This window comes from Hordeum vulgare, chromosome 5H (assembly GCF_904849725.1).
Source record: "Hordeum vulgare subsp. vulgare chromosome 5H, MorexV3_pseudomolecules_assembly, whole genome shotgun sequence".
In the NCBI taxonomy this organism is placed as follows: domain Eukaryota; kingdom Viridiplantae; phylum Streptophyta; class Magnoliopsida; order Poales; family Poaceae; genus Hordeum; species Hordeum vulgare.
The window spans coordinates 558890807-558910176 of NC_058522.1; positions in this window are offsets into that span (position 1 = coordinate 558890807).

Consider the following 19370-nt stretch of genomic DNA (forward strand, 5'->3'; position numbering starts at 1 on the left):
ATGATCTAACCCTGATTTTTTTTGGCTTTTTCGTGGACGATAGGTATGAATAACAGATGCGATCTAACTACGAAAAACTGGTAAAATCTCACCGAGCAACCTGGAAATCTGAGACCACTTGATAGAGGCGAAGTTGTCCGTGTCTTTCGATGAGATCGTGGGTATCGTTTTGGTGGAGTAGACTTTGACGATCCAACTACTAACGTGTGAGGACGTCGCGCCTTAGCAATCGCTAAACCAACTTCGAGAGGTTATTGATCACGCTGGAGAACGATCAACCTTACCACGAAGGTCTGTTTCCTGCACGCAAGCAAGAAACCAAGATTGCAATCAAGATATTGCGAATATAAGTGGAAAACTTTATTGATGAAGGTGGGGTTCTGTGACGCCTTTGTCTGGTCGTAGAACACTAACGAAGAACGCGAAGTTGCAGCTATGGCGAACTTGTAATCTAAACAAAACCCAAGTCTAAACGGTACCCTAAGGGCTGTATCACTAGTAGAAAATGAGGCTTTCGGCCGGAGCCCCAAATCCCATTAGCCTCGGGTCCAAGTAAAACCGAGACCAATGTGAGGCATTGGTCCCGGTTCGAGCTGCCAGGGCCTAGCGGGGCAATAGCCCCGGTTCGGTTCGATGCATTAGTCCAGGTTCGCACCAAAAACCGGGACTAAAGATCCAGCGACTAACACGTGGTGTGTCGCGGTGGTGGCAACCGTTCGTATCCCCCCTTTAGTCTCGGTTGGTGGCTCAACCCGGGACTAAAGGTCTGACACGTGGCCTGCCGTAGTGGTAGCAACCGTTGGCATCCCCCTTTAGTCCCGGTTGGTGGCTCAACCCGGGAGTAAAGGCCCAAACGGTTTGCATCCCGCTTCCCAAAAGCACAACCGAAGCAGAGTCTACCGCCATTTCTCTGTTCTTCTCCTCTCTAGCTCTGTTCTTCCCCTCTCTTTTTCCCTTCTCTTCTTCCACCATGCCAACTCACTTCGGAGAGGTGCTCGCGCATGGCAAGACCAAGCTCGATGTCGTGTACACGAACGAGAGCAGGGAGTTGCCGCATTTTCTTAGACAGTTGAAGGAGTGGCTTGACGCCGCAGTGGATCATAAGAAGTTCTTGGGGCTTGATCTGGAGTACACGGCCGATCAATGAGGTGTTGTCGTCATACAACTATGTTTCAAACACCATATCTTGATCTTCCAATTGGGAGGTATGTTTTGAGGCTTTCTTTGATCCAAGGTTATGAAAATTGCACATATATATATATCTAGTGATTTTTTAGGTTCCATTGAATAGCAATATGCAGATTCTATATATGTTCCATTGGATAGTTAATTGAGGGTTTCTTGATCAATTCATAGGATGTGAAAATTGCATAGGATCGATAGCTATATGTTACATTTTGGAATCCTATAAAGATCAATTTCTCTTTAGTTGTAGTGAAACAATTTTATGCGGCGTTCTTTGATCCAAGGTTATGAAAATTGCATATAGCTAGTGATCTCTTTATGTTTCATTGGATAGCAATATGATATGTCATAGTTATGAAAATTGCATATAGCTAGTGATCTCTCTAGGTTCCATTGGATAGCAATATGCAATATGTCTAGCTTATTGCATATTTGCAAAACCGTGGGAGAATATATATATATATATATATATATATATATATATGTCATAGTTAATTTACGGTTTCTTGATCAATTCATAGGATATGAAAATTGCATAGGATAGAAATATGCTCCATTTGAATCCTAAAGATAATTTTCTCTTTAGTTGTAGTGAAACATTTTTGCTTGTTGTAGCAGTATGTAACATTTGTTCCATTTTAATTTGTTCGTGTTGGAGTAGTGACAAGCATTGTCCAAAACTCATGGACTTCCTTCGCAGCGGCATCACTTTTGCTACCGTTGACATAACGAACGACAAGCTGAATATGAGGCACAACTTCGGTATTGAGATACCAGCTAGTTGCCTCATTGATCTCCAAACGGTATTCAGGCTTCGACATGCCAGGACTTCTATGGCTCATATGGCAGTTGCCTTGATCGACGAGGAGTATGGTGATATGAAGACTAATTTCCTAAAGTCTCAGCACAGACTTTGGGAGAGGACCACACTTCACCGTATCAACATTGAGTATGCAAAAAAAGATGCATACGTTTCATACGAGTTGTACCGCAAGATTCGAGTCGTCAACTATGGTCAGCGTCACCTCAGACAAGGTGGACATTCTGATTTAGACGAGTAGTGTTCTCAACGTCGAACACTTGTATATATATATATCTATGGTAGCTATTATTATGTAGTGTTTGGACTAGTATCATGTACTGCTTGGACCAATTTATGTATGTCTAGTTTCTGTTTGTGCCATTATAGTTTCCAAATTTGAATGGATTAGCCCTTTCTAACTTCATTTGCTACTTTTGAATGGTTTAGCCCTTTCTAACTTCATGGTATCATGCATGTCGTGTACACGAACGAGAGCAGGGAGTTGCCGCATTTTCTTAGACAGTTGAAGGAGTGGCTTGACGCGCAGTGGATCATAAGAAGGTATGGGGCTTGATCTGGAGTACACGGCCGATCAATGAGGTGTTGTCGTCATCCAACTATGTTTCAAACACCATATCTTGATCTTCCAATGGGGAGGTATGTTTTGAGGCTTTCTTTGATCCAAGGTTATGAAAATTACATATATATATATATATATATATATATATATATAGTGATTTTTTAGGTTCCATTGGATAGCAATATGCAGTTTCTATATATGTTCCATTGGATAGTTAATTGAGGGTTTCTTGATCAATTCATAGGATGTGAAAATTGCATAGGATCGATAGCTATATGTTACATTTTGGAATCCTATAAAGATCAATTTCTCTTTAGTTGTAGTGAAACAATTTTATGCGACGTTCTTTGATCCAAGGTTATGAAAATTGCATATAGCTAGCGATCTCTTTAGGTTTCATTGGATAGCAATATGATATGTCATAGTTATGAAAATTGCATATAGCTAGTGATCTCTCTAGGTTCCATTGGATAGCAATATGCAATTTCTATATATGTTCCATTGGATAGTTAATTGAGGGTTTCTTGATCAATTCATAGGATGTGAAAATTGCATAGGATCGATAGCTATATGTTACATTTTGGAATCCTATAAAGATCAATTTCTCTTTAGTTGTAGTGAAACAATTTTATGCGACGTTCTTTGATCCAAGGTTATGAAAATTGCATATAGCTAGTGATCTCTTTAGGTTTCATTGGATAGCAATATGATATGTCATAGTTATGAAAATTGCATATAGCTAGTGATCTCTCTAGGTTCCATTGGATAGCAATATGCAATATGTCTAGCTAATTGCATATTTGCAAAACCGTGGGAGAATATATATATATATATATATATATATATATATATATATATATATATATATATATATATATATATATATGTCATAGTTAATTTACGGTTTCTTGATCAATTCATAGGATATGAAAATTGCATAGGATAGAAATATGCTCCATTTGAATCCTAAAGATAATTTTCTCTTTAGTTGTAGTGAAACATTTTTGCTTGTTGTAGCAGTATGTAACATTTGTTCCATTTTAATTTGTTCCTGTTGGAGTAGTGACAAGCATTGTCCAGAACTCATGGACTTCCTTCGCAGCGGCATCACTTTTGCTACCGTTGACATAACGAACGACAAGCTGAATATGAGGCACAACTTCGGTATTGAGATACCAGCTAGTTGCCTCATTGATCTCCAAACGGTATTCAGGCTTCGACATGCCAGGACTTCTATGGCTCATATGGCAGTTGCCTTGATCGATGAGGAGTATGGTGATATGAAGACTAATTTCCTAAAGTCTCAGCACAGACTTTGGGAGAGGACCCCACTTCACCGTATCAACATTGAGTATGCAGCAAAAGATGCATACGTTTCATACGAGTTGTAACACAAGATTCGAGTCGTCAACTATGGTCAGCGTCACCTCAGACAAGGTGGACATTCTGATTCAGACGAGTAGTGTTCTCAACGTCGAACACTTGTATATATATATATCTATGGTAGCTATTATTATGTACTGTTTGGACTAGTATCATGTACTGCTTGGACCAATTTATATATGACTAGTATCATGCCATGCTCTTGCCACTCTAATTCATGCACATGAGGTGTTCGATGAAATGCCCGAGCCACCATATATGAGAGAAGAAGAATGCCGACTATTGTTGTGGGGGTCGCTTCTGCTTCTTCTCTTGTGCCAGATATTTGTTATGCACTAGGGGAAGATGGAGTAGCGACCATCATCGATGGTCGAAAAATCAGGTGAGGGAGTGTCCACCATATATGAGAGAAGAAGAATGTCGACTGTTGTTGTGGGGGTCGCTTTTCCTTCTTCTCCTTGTGCTAGATATTTTTATGCATTAGGGGAAGAAGGAATAGCAACCATCATCGACGGTCGAAAAATCAGGTGAGAGAGTGTCCACCATATATGAGAGAAGAAGAATGCCGACTATTGTTGTGAGGGTCGCTCTTCTTTCTTTTCCTTATGCTAGATATTTGTTATGCACTAGGAGAAGAAGGAGGAGCGACCATCATCGACGGTCGAAAAATCAGGTGAGGGAGTGTCCACCATATATGAGAGAAGAATAATGCCGACTGTTGTTGTGGGGGTCGCTCTTCCTTCTTCTCCTTGTGCTAGATATTTGTTATGCACTATGGGAAGAAGGAGGAGTGACCATCATCGACGGTCGAAAAATATCAAATGAAGTCAGAAATTGTTGAAAATTTGTGATGTGCCTTTGAATGGTGCATTTTGAACACACAAAAAGTATGGAGTTCAAATAAGTTCAAAAAAATGAAATCCCTTTGTAACAGATAAGTTCTCGTTCGAAACCCTGATACTTCGAGAGAGATTGTCTGTTTTGTACACGAAGTGCATTCAGTTTTTGTCGTAACCCTCTCAACTTTTTAGCACATGCTATGTGGGTGAAATGATGATATCATGACAACTTTCAACATTTTCAGAGTTCGTTTATAGTGCTTTTCAATTTCAAGGTCAACTAGCTCAAAAAAATAAAGTAAATGCACGAAAAATACCAAATGAAGTCAGAAAATTGTTGAAAATTTGTGATGTGCCTTTGAATGGTGCATTTTGAACACACAAAAAGTATGGAGTTCAAATAAGTTAAAAAAATGAGATCCCTTTGTAACGGATGAGTTCTCGTTCGAAACCCTCATACTTCGAGAGAGATTGTCCGTTTTGTACACGAAGTGCATCCAGTTCTTGTCGTAATCCTCTCAACTTTTTAGCACATGCTATGTGGGTGAAATGATGATACCATGCCAACTTTCAACATTTTCAGAGTTTATTTGTAGTGCTTTTCAATTTCACGGTCAACTAGTTAAAAAAATAAAGTAAATGCACGAAAAATATCAAATGAAGTCAGAAATTGTTGAAAATTTGTAATGTGCCTTTGAATGATGCATTTTGAACACACAAAAGTATGGAGTTAACATAAGTTCAAAAAAATGAAATCCCTTTGTAACGGATGAGTTTCGTTCGAAACCGTGATACTTCGAGAGAGATTTTCCGTTTTGTACACGAAGTGAATCCACTTTTTGTCGTAACCCTCTCAACTTTTTAACACATTCTATGTGGGGTGAAATGATGATACCATGCCAACTTTCAAGATTTTTAGAGTTCATTTGTAGTGTTTTTCAATTTCAAGGTCAACTAGCTCAAAAAAAAGTAAATGCACGAAAAATACCAAATGAAGCCAGAAATTGTTGAAAATTTGTGATGTGCCTTTGAATGGTGCATTTTGAACACACAAAAAGTATGGAGTTCAAATAAGTTCAAAAAAATGAAATCCCTTTGTAACGGATGAGTTCTTGTTCGAAACCGTGATATTTCGAGAGAGATTGTCCGTTTTGTACACGAAGTGCATCGAGTGTTTGTCGTAACCCTCTCAACTTTTTAGCACATGCTATGTGGGTGAAATGATGATACCATGCCAACTTTCAATATTTTCAGAGTTCATTTGTAGTGCTTTTGAATTTCAGGGTCAACTAGCTCAAAAAAAATGAAGTAAATGGAGTAAAAAATAATCAACTAAAATTATCAAAGTTCTTATTTGTTAAAAAGAATTCAATAAAACATTAACTAAAAAGAAACAAACAAAAATCAACTAAAAATATTTTTCATAAAGTTTTTTGGTTAAAATCTTTAATAGAAAACTAAAATAGAAGAGAAAAAAAATGAAAGTAAATTTGTTCACAAATTTTAAATAATTCAAATTTGAGAACTAAATATTTAGGTGTAAGTAGAAAAAAACAAAATAAATAAAGCAAATAACAAAACAAAAATAATCGAAAATATATGAGAATTTATAGAGAAAATTCAACCTAAATTCAAAGTGCTCGCTCACTTTGAATTTAGGTTGGATTTTGTCTTTAAATTCACATAGATTTTCAATTTTTAAATTTAAGCAAAGAGAGTGTGTTTTGGCGTGTAAGCCTGCTTTAGAGAGAAGCTCGAAAGAGCACGCATCTGTGCTTATAAAGCACTGCTGGCGCTCCTCGCTAGACGAGGTTGGACTAAAGGTTGCGATGCGCCGCCAGCCCAGCTCTTTAGTCCCGGGTCCTGGCTCGGCCCGGGACTAAAGACCATTATTTCCCACCACTCCACCTGCCGAAAAGGGGTCTTTAGTCCCGGGTCGTGGCTCGGCCCGGGACTAAAGGTGGTCGTTAGCCCCGGTTCGAGCCACGACCCGGGATCAAAGCTCCATCTATATAGGCGGTAGTTGGAAATTTGTGATGTCCAATTCGCGGTTTCCATCCTCTTCATCCTCTCACACGCGACGCGGACGAACCCGGCCTCGATCGATGCCAACTCTTCCTCCCCGACGCCGTCGCGTCTCCGCGCTCCTCCCCGCCGCCGCCTCCCTCGCCATCAGTGTCATCGTTGTCGCCGCCGCCGCCTGATACGTCCATTTTGCATCATGCTTTTATGTTGATATTTATCGCTTTATGGGTTGTTATTACACTTCACGGTACAATACTTATGTCTTTTCTCTCTTATTTTGCAAGGTTTACATGAAGAGGGAGAATGCCGGCAGCTGGAATTCTGGCCTGAAAAAGGAGCAAGTTTGAGATACCTATTCTGCGCAACTCCAAAAGCCGTGAAAATCAACGGGGATTTATTTTGGAATTTATAAAAAAATACCAGGCGGAAGAAGCGCCAGAGGGGCGCCAGCAGGAGGCCACAAGCCTGCTAGGCGCGACCTACCCCCTAGCCACGCCTAGGGGGCTTGTGGGCACCCAGTTGGCCCTCTGGCCCCCCTCTTTTGCTATAAGAAGGGTTTCGTTCTAGAAAAAATCAAGAGGAGGCTTTCGGGAGGAATCGCCGCCGCCACGAGGCAGAACTTGAGCAGAAACAATTTAGAGCTCCGGCAGGGTCGTCCTGTCGGGGAAACTTCCCTCTCGGAGGGGAAATCGTCGCCATCGTCATCACCAACACTCCTCTCACCGGAGGGGACTCATCACCATCAACATCTTCATCAACACCATCTCATCTCCAAACCCTAGTTCATCTCTTGTTACCAATCTCTGTCTAGCGACTCTGATTGATACTTGTAAGGTTGCTAGTATTGTTAATTACTCTTTGTAGTTGATGCTAGTTGGATTACTCGGTGGAAGATTATATGTTCAGATCCTTGATGCTATTCAATACCTCTCTGGTCATGAATATTATTATGCTTTGTGAGTAGTCACTTTTGTTAGTGAGGACATGGGATAAGTCATGCTATAAGTAGTCATGTGAATTTGGTATTCTTTCGATATTTTGATGCATTGTGTGTTGTTTTTCCTCTAGTGGTGTTATGTGAACGTCGACTACATAACACTTCACCATTATTTGGGCCTAGAGGAAGGCATTGGGAAGTATTAAGTAGATGATGGGTTGCTAGAGTGACAGAAGCTTAAACCCTAGTTTATGTGTTGCTTCGTAAGGGGCTGATTTGGATCCACTAGTTTAATTCTATGGTTAGACTTTGTCTTAATTCTTCTTTTGTAGTTGCGGATGCTTGCGCGAGGGATTAATCATAAATGGGAGGTTTCTCCAAGTAAGGGCAGCACCCAAGCACCGGTCCACCCACATATCAAACTATCAAAGTAGCGAACGCGAATCATATGAACATGATGAAAACTAGCTTGACAGAAATTCCCGTGTGTCCTCGGGAGCGCTTTACCTCCTATAAGAGTTTGTACAGGCTTGTACCTTGCTACAAAAGGGATTGGGTCACTTTGCTGCACCGTTGTTACTATTGTTACTTGATACTCACTACGAATCATCTTATCACACAACTATCTGTTACCGATAATTTCAGTGCTTGCAGAGAATACCTTGCTGAAAACCACTTGTCACATCCTTCTGCTCCTCGTTGGGTTCGACACTCTTACTTATCAAAAGGACTACGATAGATCCCCTACACTTGTGGGTCATCACCCGCATCCCCTCCCGTGGTAAGCCCCTTATTCCCCTATCACGCTGGTAAGCCGCGGCTAGCCCCCTCGCTCCCGATTGATCCCGCTCCGGTAAGCCCACTCCCTCCACGCGTCGCCGCCCCCTCCCCTCCGGCTGCTAGCTAGGAACTGCCATTTAGATTTTAGGGCCGGTTCAAGCTATAGAACAAATTGAAATATTGGAAATTGAGATGCATATGTTAATAACAAAATCAAGATATATATGTTTGTTGAAGATCTTTTGATGGACTAACTAGAAAGAAGGAAAAAAATCATGTTTGTAAATTTCTTGTAAGTTGGCACATTAGGTTTGAATTAGACAACCAATGGTTTCAACAACTTATTTAAACTTTGGAGATGAAAAATGGCACATATACATATGTTGGTGAACGTCGCATGGGAAACAAAAAATTTCCTACGCGCACGAAGACCTATGGTGATGTCCATCTACGAGAGGGGATGAGTGATCTACGTACCCTTGTAGACCGTACAACAGAAGCGTTAGAGAACGCGGTTGATGTAGTGGAACATCCTCACGTCTCTCGATCCGCCCCGCGAACAATCCCGCGATCAGTCCCACGATCTAGTACCGAACAGACGACACCTCCGCGTTCAGCACACGTACAGCTCGACGATGATCTCGGCCTTCTTGATCCAGCAAGAGAGACGGAGAGGTATAAGAGTTCTCCGGCAGCGTGACGACGCTCCGGAGGTTGGTGATGACCTTGTCTCAGCAGGGCTCTGCCCGAGCTCCGCAGAAACGCGATCTAGAGGAAAAACCGTGGAGGTATGTGGTCGGGCTGCCGTGGAAAAGTCGTCTCAAATCAGCCCTAAGACCTCCGTATATATAGCTGGGAGGGAGGGGGCCTTGCCTTGGGGCTCAAGGAGCCCCAAGGGGGTCGGCCGAGTCCTAGGGGGAGGACTCTCCCCCCCAAACCGAGTTGGACTAGGTTTGGTGGGAGGGAGTCCCCCTTCCTTCCCACCTCCTCCTTTTTTTTCTCTCTTGATTTTCTTCTCCTTGGCGCATAGGGCACTTGTGGGCTGACCCACCAGCCCACTAAGGGCTGGTGTGTCTCCCCCAAGGCCTATGGCCTTCCCCGGGGTGGGTTGCCCCCCCGGTGAACTCCCGGAACCCATTCGTCATTCCCGGTACATTCCCGGTAACTCCGAAAACCTTCCGGTAATCAAATGAGGTCATCCTATATATCAATCTTCGTTTCCGGACCATTCCGGAAACCCTCGTGGCGTCCGTGATCTCATCCAGGACTCCGAACAACATTCGGTAACCAACCATATAACTCAAAGACACATAAAACAACGTCGAACCTTAAGTGTGCAGACCCTGCGGGTTCGAGAACTATGTAGACATGACCCGAGAGACTCCTCGGTCAATATCCAATAGCGGGACCTGGATGCCCATATTGGATCCTACATATTCTACGAAGATCTTATCGTTTGAACCTCATTGCCAAGGATTCATATAATCCCGTATGTCATTCCCTTTGTCCTTCGGTATGTTACTTGCCCGAGATTCGATCGTTAGTATCCGCATACCTATTTCAATCTTGTTTACCGGCAAGTCTCTTTACTCGTTCCGTAATACAAGATCCCGCAACTTACACTAAGTTACATTGCTTGCAAGGCTTGTGTGTGATGTTGTATTACCGAGTGGGCCCCGAGATACCTCTCCGTCACACGGAGTGACAAATCCCAGTCTTGATCCATACTAACTCAACTAACACCTTCGGAGATACCTGTAGAGCATCTTTATAGTCACCCAGTTACGTTGCGACGTTTGATACACACAAAGCATTCCTCCGGTGTCAGTGAGTTATATGATCTCATGGTCATAGGAATAAATACTTGACACGCAGAAAACAGTAGCAACAAAATGACACGATCAACATGCTACGTCTATTAGTTTGGGTATAGTCCATCACGTGATTCTCCCAATGACGTGATCCAGTTATCAAGCAACAACACCTTGTTCATAATCATAAGACAGTGACTATCATCGATCAACTGGCTAGCTAACTAGAGGCATGCTAGGGACGGTGTTTTGTCTATGTATCCACACATGTAAATGAGTCTTCATTCAATACAATTATAGCATGGATAATAAACTATTATCTTGATACAGGAATTATAATAATAACTATATTTATTATTGCCTCTAGGGCATAATTCCAACAGTCTCCCACTTGCACTAGAGTCAATAATCTAGCCCTCACATCACCATGTGAATTACATTGTAATGAATCTAACACCCATACAGTTCTGGTGTCGATCATGTTTTGGCCGTGGAAGAGGTTTAGTCAGCGGGTCTGCTACATTCAGATCCGTGTGCACTTTGCATATATTTACGTCCTCTTCCTCGACGTAGTCGCGAATGAGGTTGAAGCGTTGTTTGATGTGTCTGGTCTTCTTGTGAAACCGTGGTTCCTTTGCTAAGGCAATGGCACCAGTGTTGTCACAGAACAAGGTTATTGGATTCAGTGCGCTTGGCACCACTCCAAGATCCGTCATGAACTGCTTCATCCAGACACCCTCCTTAGCCGCCTCCGAGGCAGCCATGTACTCCGCTTCACAACTAGAATCTGCTACGACGCTTTGCTTGGAACTGCACCAGCTTACTGCACCCCCATTAAGAATAAATACGTATCCGGTTTGCGACTTAGAGTCGTCCGGATCTGTGTCAAAGCTTGCATCGACGTAACCTTTTACGGCGAGCTCTTCATCACCTCCATACACGAGAAACATCTCCTTAGTCCTTTTCAGGTACTTCAGGATATTCTTGACCGCTGTCGAGTGATCCACTCCTGGATTACTCTGGAACCTACCTGCCATACTTATGGCCAGGCTAACATCCGGTCTAGTGCACAGCATCGCATACATGATAGAACCTATGGCTGAAGCATAGGGGACGGAGCGCATATGCTCTTTATCTTCATCAGTTGCTGGGCACTGAGTCTTACTCAATCTTGTACCTTGTAAAACTGGCAAGTACCCTTTCTTGGACTGTTCCATTTTGAACCTTTTCAAAACTTTATCAAGGTATGTGCTTTGTGAAAGTCCTATCAGGCGTTTTGATCTATCCCTATAGATCTTAATGCCTAGAATGTAAGCAGCTTCTCCTAGGTCCTTCATAGAGAAACTTTTATTCAAGTAACCTTTTATGCTCTCCAAAAGCTCTACGTTGTTTCCAATCAGTAATATGTCATCCACATATAATATTAGAAACGCCACAGAGCTCCCTCTCACTTTCTTGTAAATACTAGATTCTCCAACCACTTGTACAAACCCAAATGCTTTGATCACCTCATCAAAGCGTTTGTTCCAACTCCGAGATGCTTGCACCAGTCCATAAATGGATCGCTGGAGCTTGCACACCTTCTTAGCATTCTTAGGATCGACAAAACCTTCGGGTTGCATCATATACAACTCTTCCTTAAGGAAACCGTTAAGGAACGCCGTTTTGACATCCATCTGCCAGATTTCATAATCGAAAAATGCAGCTATTGCTAACATGATTCTGACGGACTTAAGCATCGCTACGGGTGAGAAAGTCTCATCGTAGTCAACTCTTGGAACTTGTGAAAAACCCTTTGCCACAAGTCGAGCTTTATAAACGGTCACATTACCGTCAGCGTCCGTCTTCTTCTTAAAGATCCATTTATTCTGAATAGCCTTGCGGCCCTCAGGTAGTATCTCCAAAGTCCACACTTTGTTCTCATACATGGATCCTATCTCGGATTTCATGGCTTCTAGGCATTTGTTGGAATCTGGGCCCACCATTGCTTCTTCATAATTTGCAGGTTCATTGTTGTCCAACAACATGATTGATAAGACGGGATTACCGTACCACTCTGGAGCAGCGCGTGATCTCGTCAACCTGCGTGGTTCAACAGAAACTTGAACTGGAGTTTCATGATCATCATCATTAACTTCCTCCTCAACCGGCATCGCAACGACAGAGGTTTCCCCTTGCCCCACGCCACCATCCAGAGGGATGAGAGGTTCGACAACCTCGTCAAGTTCTATCTTCCTCCCACTCAATTCTCTCGAGACAAACTCCTTCTCGAGAAAAGTTCCGTTCTTAGCAACAAACACTTTGCCCTCAGATTTGAGATAGAAGGTGTACCCAACTGTCTCTTTTGGGTAACCTATGAAGACGCATTTTTCCGCTTTGGGTTCCAGCTTCTCAGGCTGAAGCTTTTTGACATAAGCATCACATCCCCAAACTTTAAGAAACGACAACTTTGGCCTTTTGCCATACCACAATTCGTATGGTGTCGTCTCAACGGATTTTGATGGTGCCCTATTTAAAGTGAATGCAGCTGTTTCTAATGCATAACCCCAAAATGATAACGGCAAATCAGTAAGAGACATCATCGATCGCACCATCTCTAACAAAGTACGATTACGACGTTCGGACACACCATTACGTTGTGGTGTTCCACGAGGTGTTAACTGTGAAACAATTCCACATTGTCTTAAGTGAGCACCAAACTCGAAACTCACATATTCACCCTCACGATCAGACCGTAGGAACTTGATCTTCTTTTTACGATGATTTTCCACTTCACTCTGAAATTGCTTGAACTTTTCAAATGTTTCAGACTTGTGCTTCATCAAGTAGACATAACCATATCTACTTAAATCGTCAGTGAAGGTGAGAAAATAACGATATCCGCCGCGTGCCTCCACGCTCATCAGACCACACACATCGGTATGTATGAGTTCCAATAAGTCACTTGCACGCTCCATTGTTCCGGAGAACGGAGTCTTAGTCATCTTGCCCATGAGGCATGGCTCGCACGTGTCAAGTGAATCAAAGTCAAGTGACTCCAAAAGTCCATCAGCATGGAGTTTCTTCATGCGCTTTACACCAATATGACCCAAGTGGCAGTGCCACAAAAATATGGCGCTATCATTGTTTACTCTAACTCTTTTGGTCTCAATGTTATGTATATGCGTATCGTTATCAAGATTCATTATAAACAATCCTCTCACATTCGGTGCATGACCATAAAAGATGTTACTCATAGAAATAGAACAACCATTATTCTCAGACTTAAAAGAGTAACCATCTCGCAATAAACAAGATCCAGATATAATGTTCATGCTCAACGCAGGCACTAAATAACAATGATTTAAGTTCATCACTAATCCCGATGGTAGCTGAAGTGACACTGTGCCGACGGCGATTGCATCAACCTTGGAACCATTTCCTACGCGTATCGTCACTTCGTCTTTCGCCAGCCTTCGTCTATTCCGCAGTTCCTGCTTCGAGTTGCAAATATGAGCAACAGAACCGGTATCGAATACCCAGGCACTACTACGAGAGCCGGTTAAGTACACATCAATAACATGTATATCAAATATACCTGATTTTTCTTTGCCCGCCTTCTTATCTGCCAGATACTTGGGGCAATTGCGCTTCCAGTGACCCATACCCTTGCAATAGAAACACTCCGTTTCAGGCTTAGGTCCAGCCTTGGGTTTCTTCGGCGGATTGGCAACAGGCTTGCCGCTCTTCTTCGAATTGCCCTTCTTGCCTTTGCCGTTTCTCTTGAAACTAGTGGTCTTATTCACCATCAACACTTGATGCTCTTTACGGAGTTTAGACTCTGCGACTTTCAACATCGCAAACAACTCGCCGGGAGACTTGTTCATCCCTTGCATGTTGTAGTTCAACACAAAGCCTTTGTAGCTTGGCGGCAGTGATTGAAGGATTCTGTCAGTGATAGCTTCTTGCGGGAGTTCAATCCCCAGCTCAGCTAGACGGTTTGAGTACCCAGACATTTTGAGCACATGTTCACTGACAGACGAGTTTTCCTCCATCTTGCAAGCATAGAATTTATCGGAGGTCTCATACCTCTCGATCCGGGCGTTCTTCTGAAAGATAAACTCCAACTCCTGGAACATCTCAAATGCTCCATGACGCTCAAAGCGACGTTGAAGTCCCGGTTCTAAGCCATACAAGACTGCACATTGAACTATTGAGTAGTCCTCCTTACGTGCTAACCAAGCGTTCTTAACATCCTGATCAGCCGTAGCGGGTGGTTCATCTCCTAGCGCAGCATTAAGGACATAATCCTTCTTCCCAGCTTGTAAGATTAGCTTAAGATTACGAGCCCAGTCTACAAAGTTGCTTCCATCATCTTTCAACTTAGCTTTCTCTAGGAACGTATTAAAATTCAGGATGACTGTCGCGTGAGCCATGATCTACAACACAAATATATTCAAAGTGGACTTAGACTATGTTCAAGATAATTAGAGTTCAACTTAATCAAATTATATGCTAAACTCCCACTCAAAAAGTACATCTCTCTGGTCATTTGAGTGGTTCATGATCCACTTACACTATCCCAAGTCCGATCATCACGTGAGTTGAGTATAGTTTCAGTGGTAAGCATCCCTATGCTAATCATATCAACTATATGATTCATGATCGACCTTTCGGTCTCATGTGTTCCGAGGCCATGTCTGCACATGCTAGGCTCGTCAAGCTTAACCCGAGTGTTCCGCGTGCGCAACTGTTTTGCACCCGTTGTATGTGAACGTTGAGTCTATCACACCCGATCATCACGTGGTGTCTCGAAACGACGAACTGTAGCAAGGGTGCACAGTCGGGGAAAACAAAATTTCGTCTTGATATTTTAGTGAGAGATCACCTCATAATGCTACCGTCGTTCTAAGCAAAATAAGGTGCATAAAAGGATTAACATCACATGCAATTCATAAGTGACATGATATGGCCATCATCACGTGCTTCTTGATCTCCATCACCAAAGCACTGACACGATCTTCTTGTCACCGGCGCCACACCATGATCATCCATCAACGTGTTGCCATCGAGGTTGTCGTGCTACTTATGCTATTACTACTAAAACTACATCTTAGCAAAATAGTAAACGCATCTGCAAGCACAAACGTTAGTATAAAGACAACCCTATGGCTCCTGCCGGTTGCCGTACCATCGACGTGCAAGTCGATATTTCTATTACAACATGATCATCTCATACATCCAATATATCACATCACATCGTTGGCCATATCACATCACAATCATACCCTGCAAAAACAAGTTAGACGTCCTCTAATTTTGTTGTTGCATGTTTTACGTGGTGACCAAGGGCATCTAGTAGGATCGCATCTTACTTACGCAAACACCACAACGGAGATATATGAGTTGCTATTTAACCTCATCCAAGGACCTCCTCGGTCAAATCCGATTCAACTAAAGTTGGAGAAACCGTCACTTGCCAGTCATCTTTGAGCAAAGGGGGTTACTCGTAACGATGAAACCAGTCTCTCGTAAGTGTACGAGTAATGTCGGTCCAAGCCGCTTCAATCCAACAATACCGCGGAATCAAGAAAAGACTAAGGAGGGCAGCAAAAAGCACATCACCACCCACAAAAACTTTTGTGTTCTACTCGAGAAGACATCTACGCATGAACCTAGCTCATGATGCCACTGTTGGTGAACGTCGCATGGGAAACAAAAATTTTCCTACGCGCACGAAGACCTATCATGGTGATGTCCATCTACGAGAGGGGATGAGTGATCTACGTACCCTTGTAGACTGTACAGCAGAAGCGTTAGAGAACGCGGTTGATGTAGTGGAACGTCCTCACGTCCCTCGATCCGCCCCGCGAACAATCCCGCGATCAGTCCCACGATCTAGTACCGAACGGACGGCACCTCCGCGTTCAGCACACGTACAGCTCGACGATGATCTCGGCCTTCTTGATCCAGCAAGAGAGACAGAGAGGTAGAAGAGTTCTCCGGCAGCGTGACGGCGCTCCGGAGGTTGGTGATGACCTTGTCTCAGCAGGGCTCCGCCCGAGCTCCGCAGAAACGCGATCTAGAGGAAAAAACGTGGAGGTATGTGGTCGGGCTGCCGTGGAAAAGTCGTCTCAAATCAGCCCTAAAACCTCCGTATATATAGGTGGGAGGGAGGGGGCCTTGCCTTGGGGCTCAAGGAGCCCCAAGGGGGTCGGCCGAGTCCAAGGGGGAGGACTCTCCCCCCCCCCCAAACCGAGTTGGACTAGGTTTGGTGGGAGGGAGTCCCCCTTCCTTACCACCTCCTCCTTTTTTTTTTCTTTCTCTCTTGATTTTCTTCTCCTTGGCGCATAGGGCACTTGTGGGCTGTCCCACCAGCCCACTAAGGGCTGGTGTGTCTCCACCAAGGCCTATGGCCTTCCCCGGGGCGGGTTGCCCCCCCGGTGAACTCCCGGAACCCATTCGTCATTCCCCGTACATTCCCGGTAACTCCGAAAACCTTCCGGTAATCAAATGAGGTCATCCTATATATCAATCTTCGTTTCCGGACCATTCCGGAAACCCTCGTGACGTCCGTGATCTCATCCGGGACTCCGAACAACATTCGGTAACCAACCATATAACTCAAATACACATAAAACAACGTCGAACCTTAAGTGTGCAGACCCTGCGGGTTCGAGAACTATGTAGACATGACCCGAGAGACTCCTCGGTCAATATCCAATAGCGGGACCTGGATGCCCATATTGGATCCTACATATTCTACGAAGATCTTATCGTTTGAACCTCAGTGCCAAGGATTCATATAATCCCGTATGTCATTCCCTTTGTCCTTCGGTATGTTACTTGCGCGAGATTCGATCGTCAGTATCCGCATACCTATTTCAATCTCGTTTACTCGCAAGTCTCTTTACTCGTTTCGTAATACAAGATCCCGCAACTTACACTAAGTTACATTGCTTGCAAGGCTTGTGTGTGATGTTGTATTACCGAGTGGGCCCCGAGATACCTCTCCGTCACACGGAGTGACAAATCCCAGTCTTGATCCATACTAACTCAACTAACACCTTCGGAGATACCTGTAGAGCATCTTTATAGTCACCCAGTTACGTTGCGACGTTTGATACACACAAAGCATTCCTCCGGTGTCAGTGAGTTATATGATCTCATGGTCATAGGAATAAATACTTGACACGCAGAAAACAGTAGCAACAAAATGACACGATCAACATGCTACGTCTATTAGTTTGGGTCTAGTCCATCACGTGATTCTCCTAATGACGTGATCCAGTTATCAAGCAACAACACCTTGTTCATAATCAGAAGACACTGACTATCATCGATCAACTGGCTAGCCAACTAGAGGCATGCTAGGGACGGTGTTTTGTCTATGTATCCACACATGTAAATGAGTCTTCATTCAATACAATTATAGCATGGATAATAAACTATTATCTTGATACAGGAATTATAATAATAACTATATTTATTATTGCCTCTAGGGCATAATTCCAACAACATATTTCACCAACCTACAAATATCATCCTTTTGTTGGTGTTAATATAATGCATAAAACAGTAGTTAGTTTCTCACTTTTGCTTGCTAAATTGTGCTAAGTTTTGTCGATCGGAATATATAGATGTTCAATTCTTTCGATATATATAGTGTGTCACGATTATATTGTTGTTTACACATATTTACCACATTAAAACAGGAAATGTCTGACGATGGATATTGGGAGTGTGAATATTGCGGCGACTCTCGGGGTATGTGCGACACGCCTCACCTGCGAGACGATAGGTTCTTCAGCATGAAGCTTGTCGAGAATGGAGATATGTGCCTCCCTTGCCATGCAAGAAGATATGTGTTGGAGAGGATCGGTTTCGAAGACCACGAGAGAATTGAGACGAGGAGCGCTAAGCTGAGGACTATACACGGTCACATATTTGATATCCAAGTATTTAATTTAATTTTTCAAACAGAATTTGGGTGCCCAAAGTGGGAAGATCTTTGCAAGGCATATGGATTCCAGGAGGGTATGGAAATCACCTTCGATCTTGTCCTGAAGATAATATGCCAGACAACATCGACATTTGGGTGGTTGTCGATAATATGCTTCCTGTTTTACCTCCATGTGAGTTTCTCAACCAAATTTGTCAAGTAATTTGCATTTATATTTAGAAATAGTTGGTGTAATCAACGTGTTTTCCTCTCGCAATTTACATGTCATGTGGTGTTCATCGTCTATTAAAAGATTTGTTTGGTGCTCAATATTTAATGAAACGGCTGGGAAGTTGAGCTGTACTACCGGTCCAAATATATACTTCCAATAAGAAATGACCATTAATTCCATCAAATAACAAGTGATATGCCCTAAAAATTGAACAATTGAAAACTTTGGCCACACGTTGCAGGTTCGTAGTTATTGGGCCATAGTTACTACTGTACTAAATAATTGTCTCATGTTACATGGTGAACAAACAACAACAACAACCCAAATTGTCCTTTGAATGATCATATCATATGTGGTCGTTTCGAATGGTTTATATAATGCCCACATTGTGTGGAACTGTTTGGAGCTCAAGGTGTACTATTACAAAATTGAATTTGATGTTTGAACAAGTTATACTCATATCTTGTGGACATTTACAAAATTTCTAAGTATTTCTGAAACATAAAATTTTTACAAAATTTGGGTGGTTGTCGATGATATGCTTCCTGTTTTACCTCCATGTGAAGTAATTTGCATTTATATTTAGAAATAGTTGGTGTTCATCCATATACTAAATTTGTTAAATTATAATTTACAGCTTATTTCGTTACTTCGACTGAATTACGGAAATTAATTGACACGACACACTACACGTATGGATCACGTCTAACTTGGGAGGAGAAGGATGATCTTCTCCACTTTCTTGTTGCTCGTGTTCTGGCTTCTAGGGATACATTCCCGTATCATTTTGGAATTGGCCAAAATTATTCATTTTACATGCCACTAGCGCATAGGTTGAGTCCGAATGACATTCGCCGAAATGTCTTGGTAAGAGT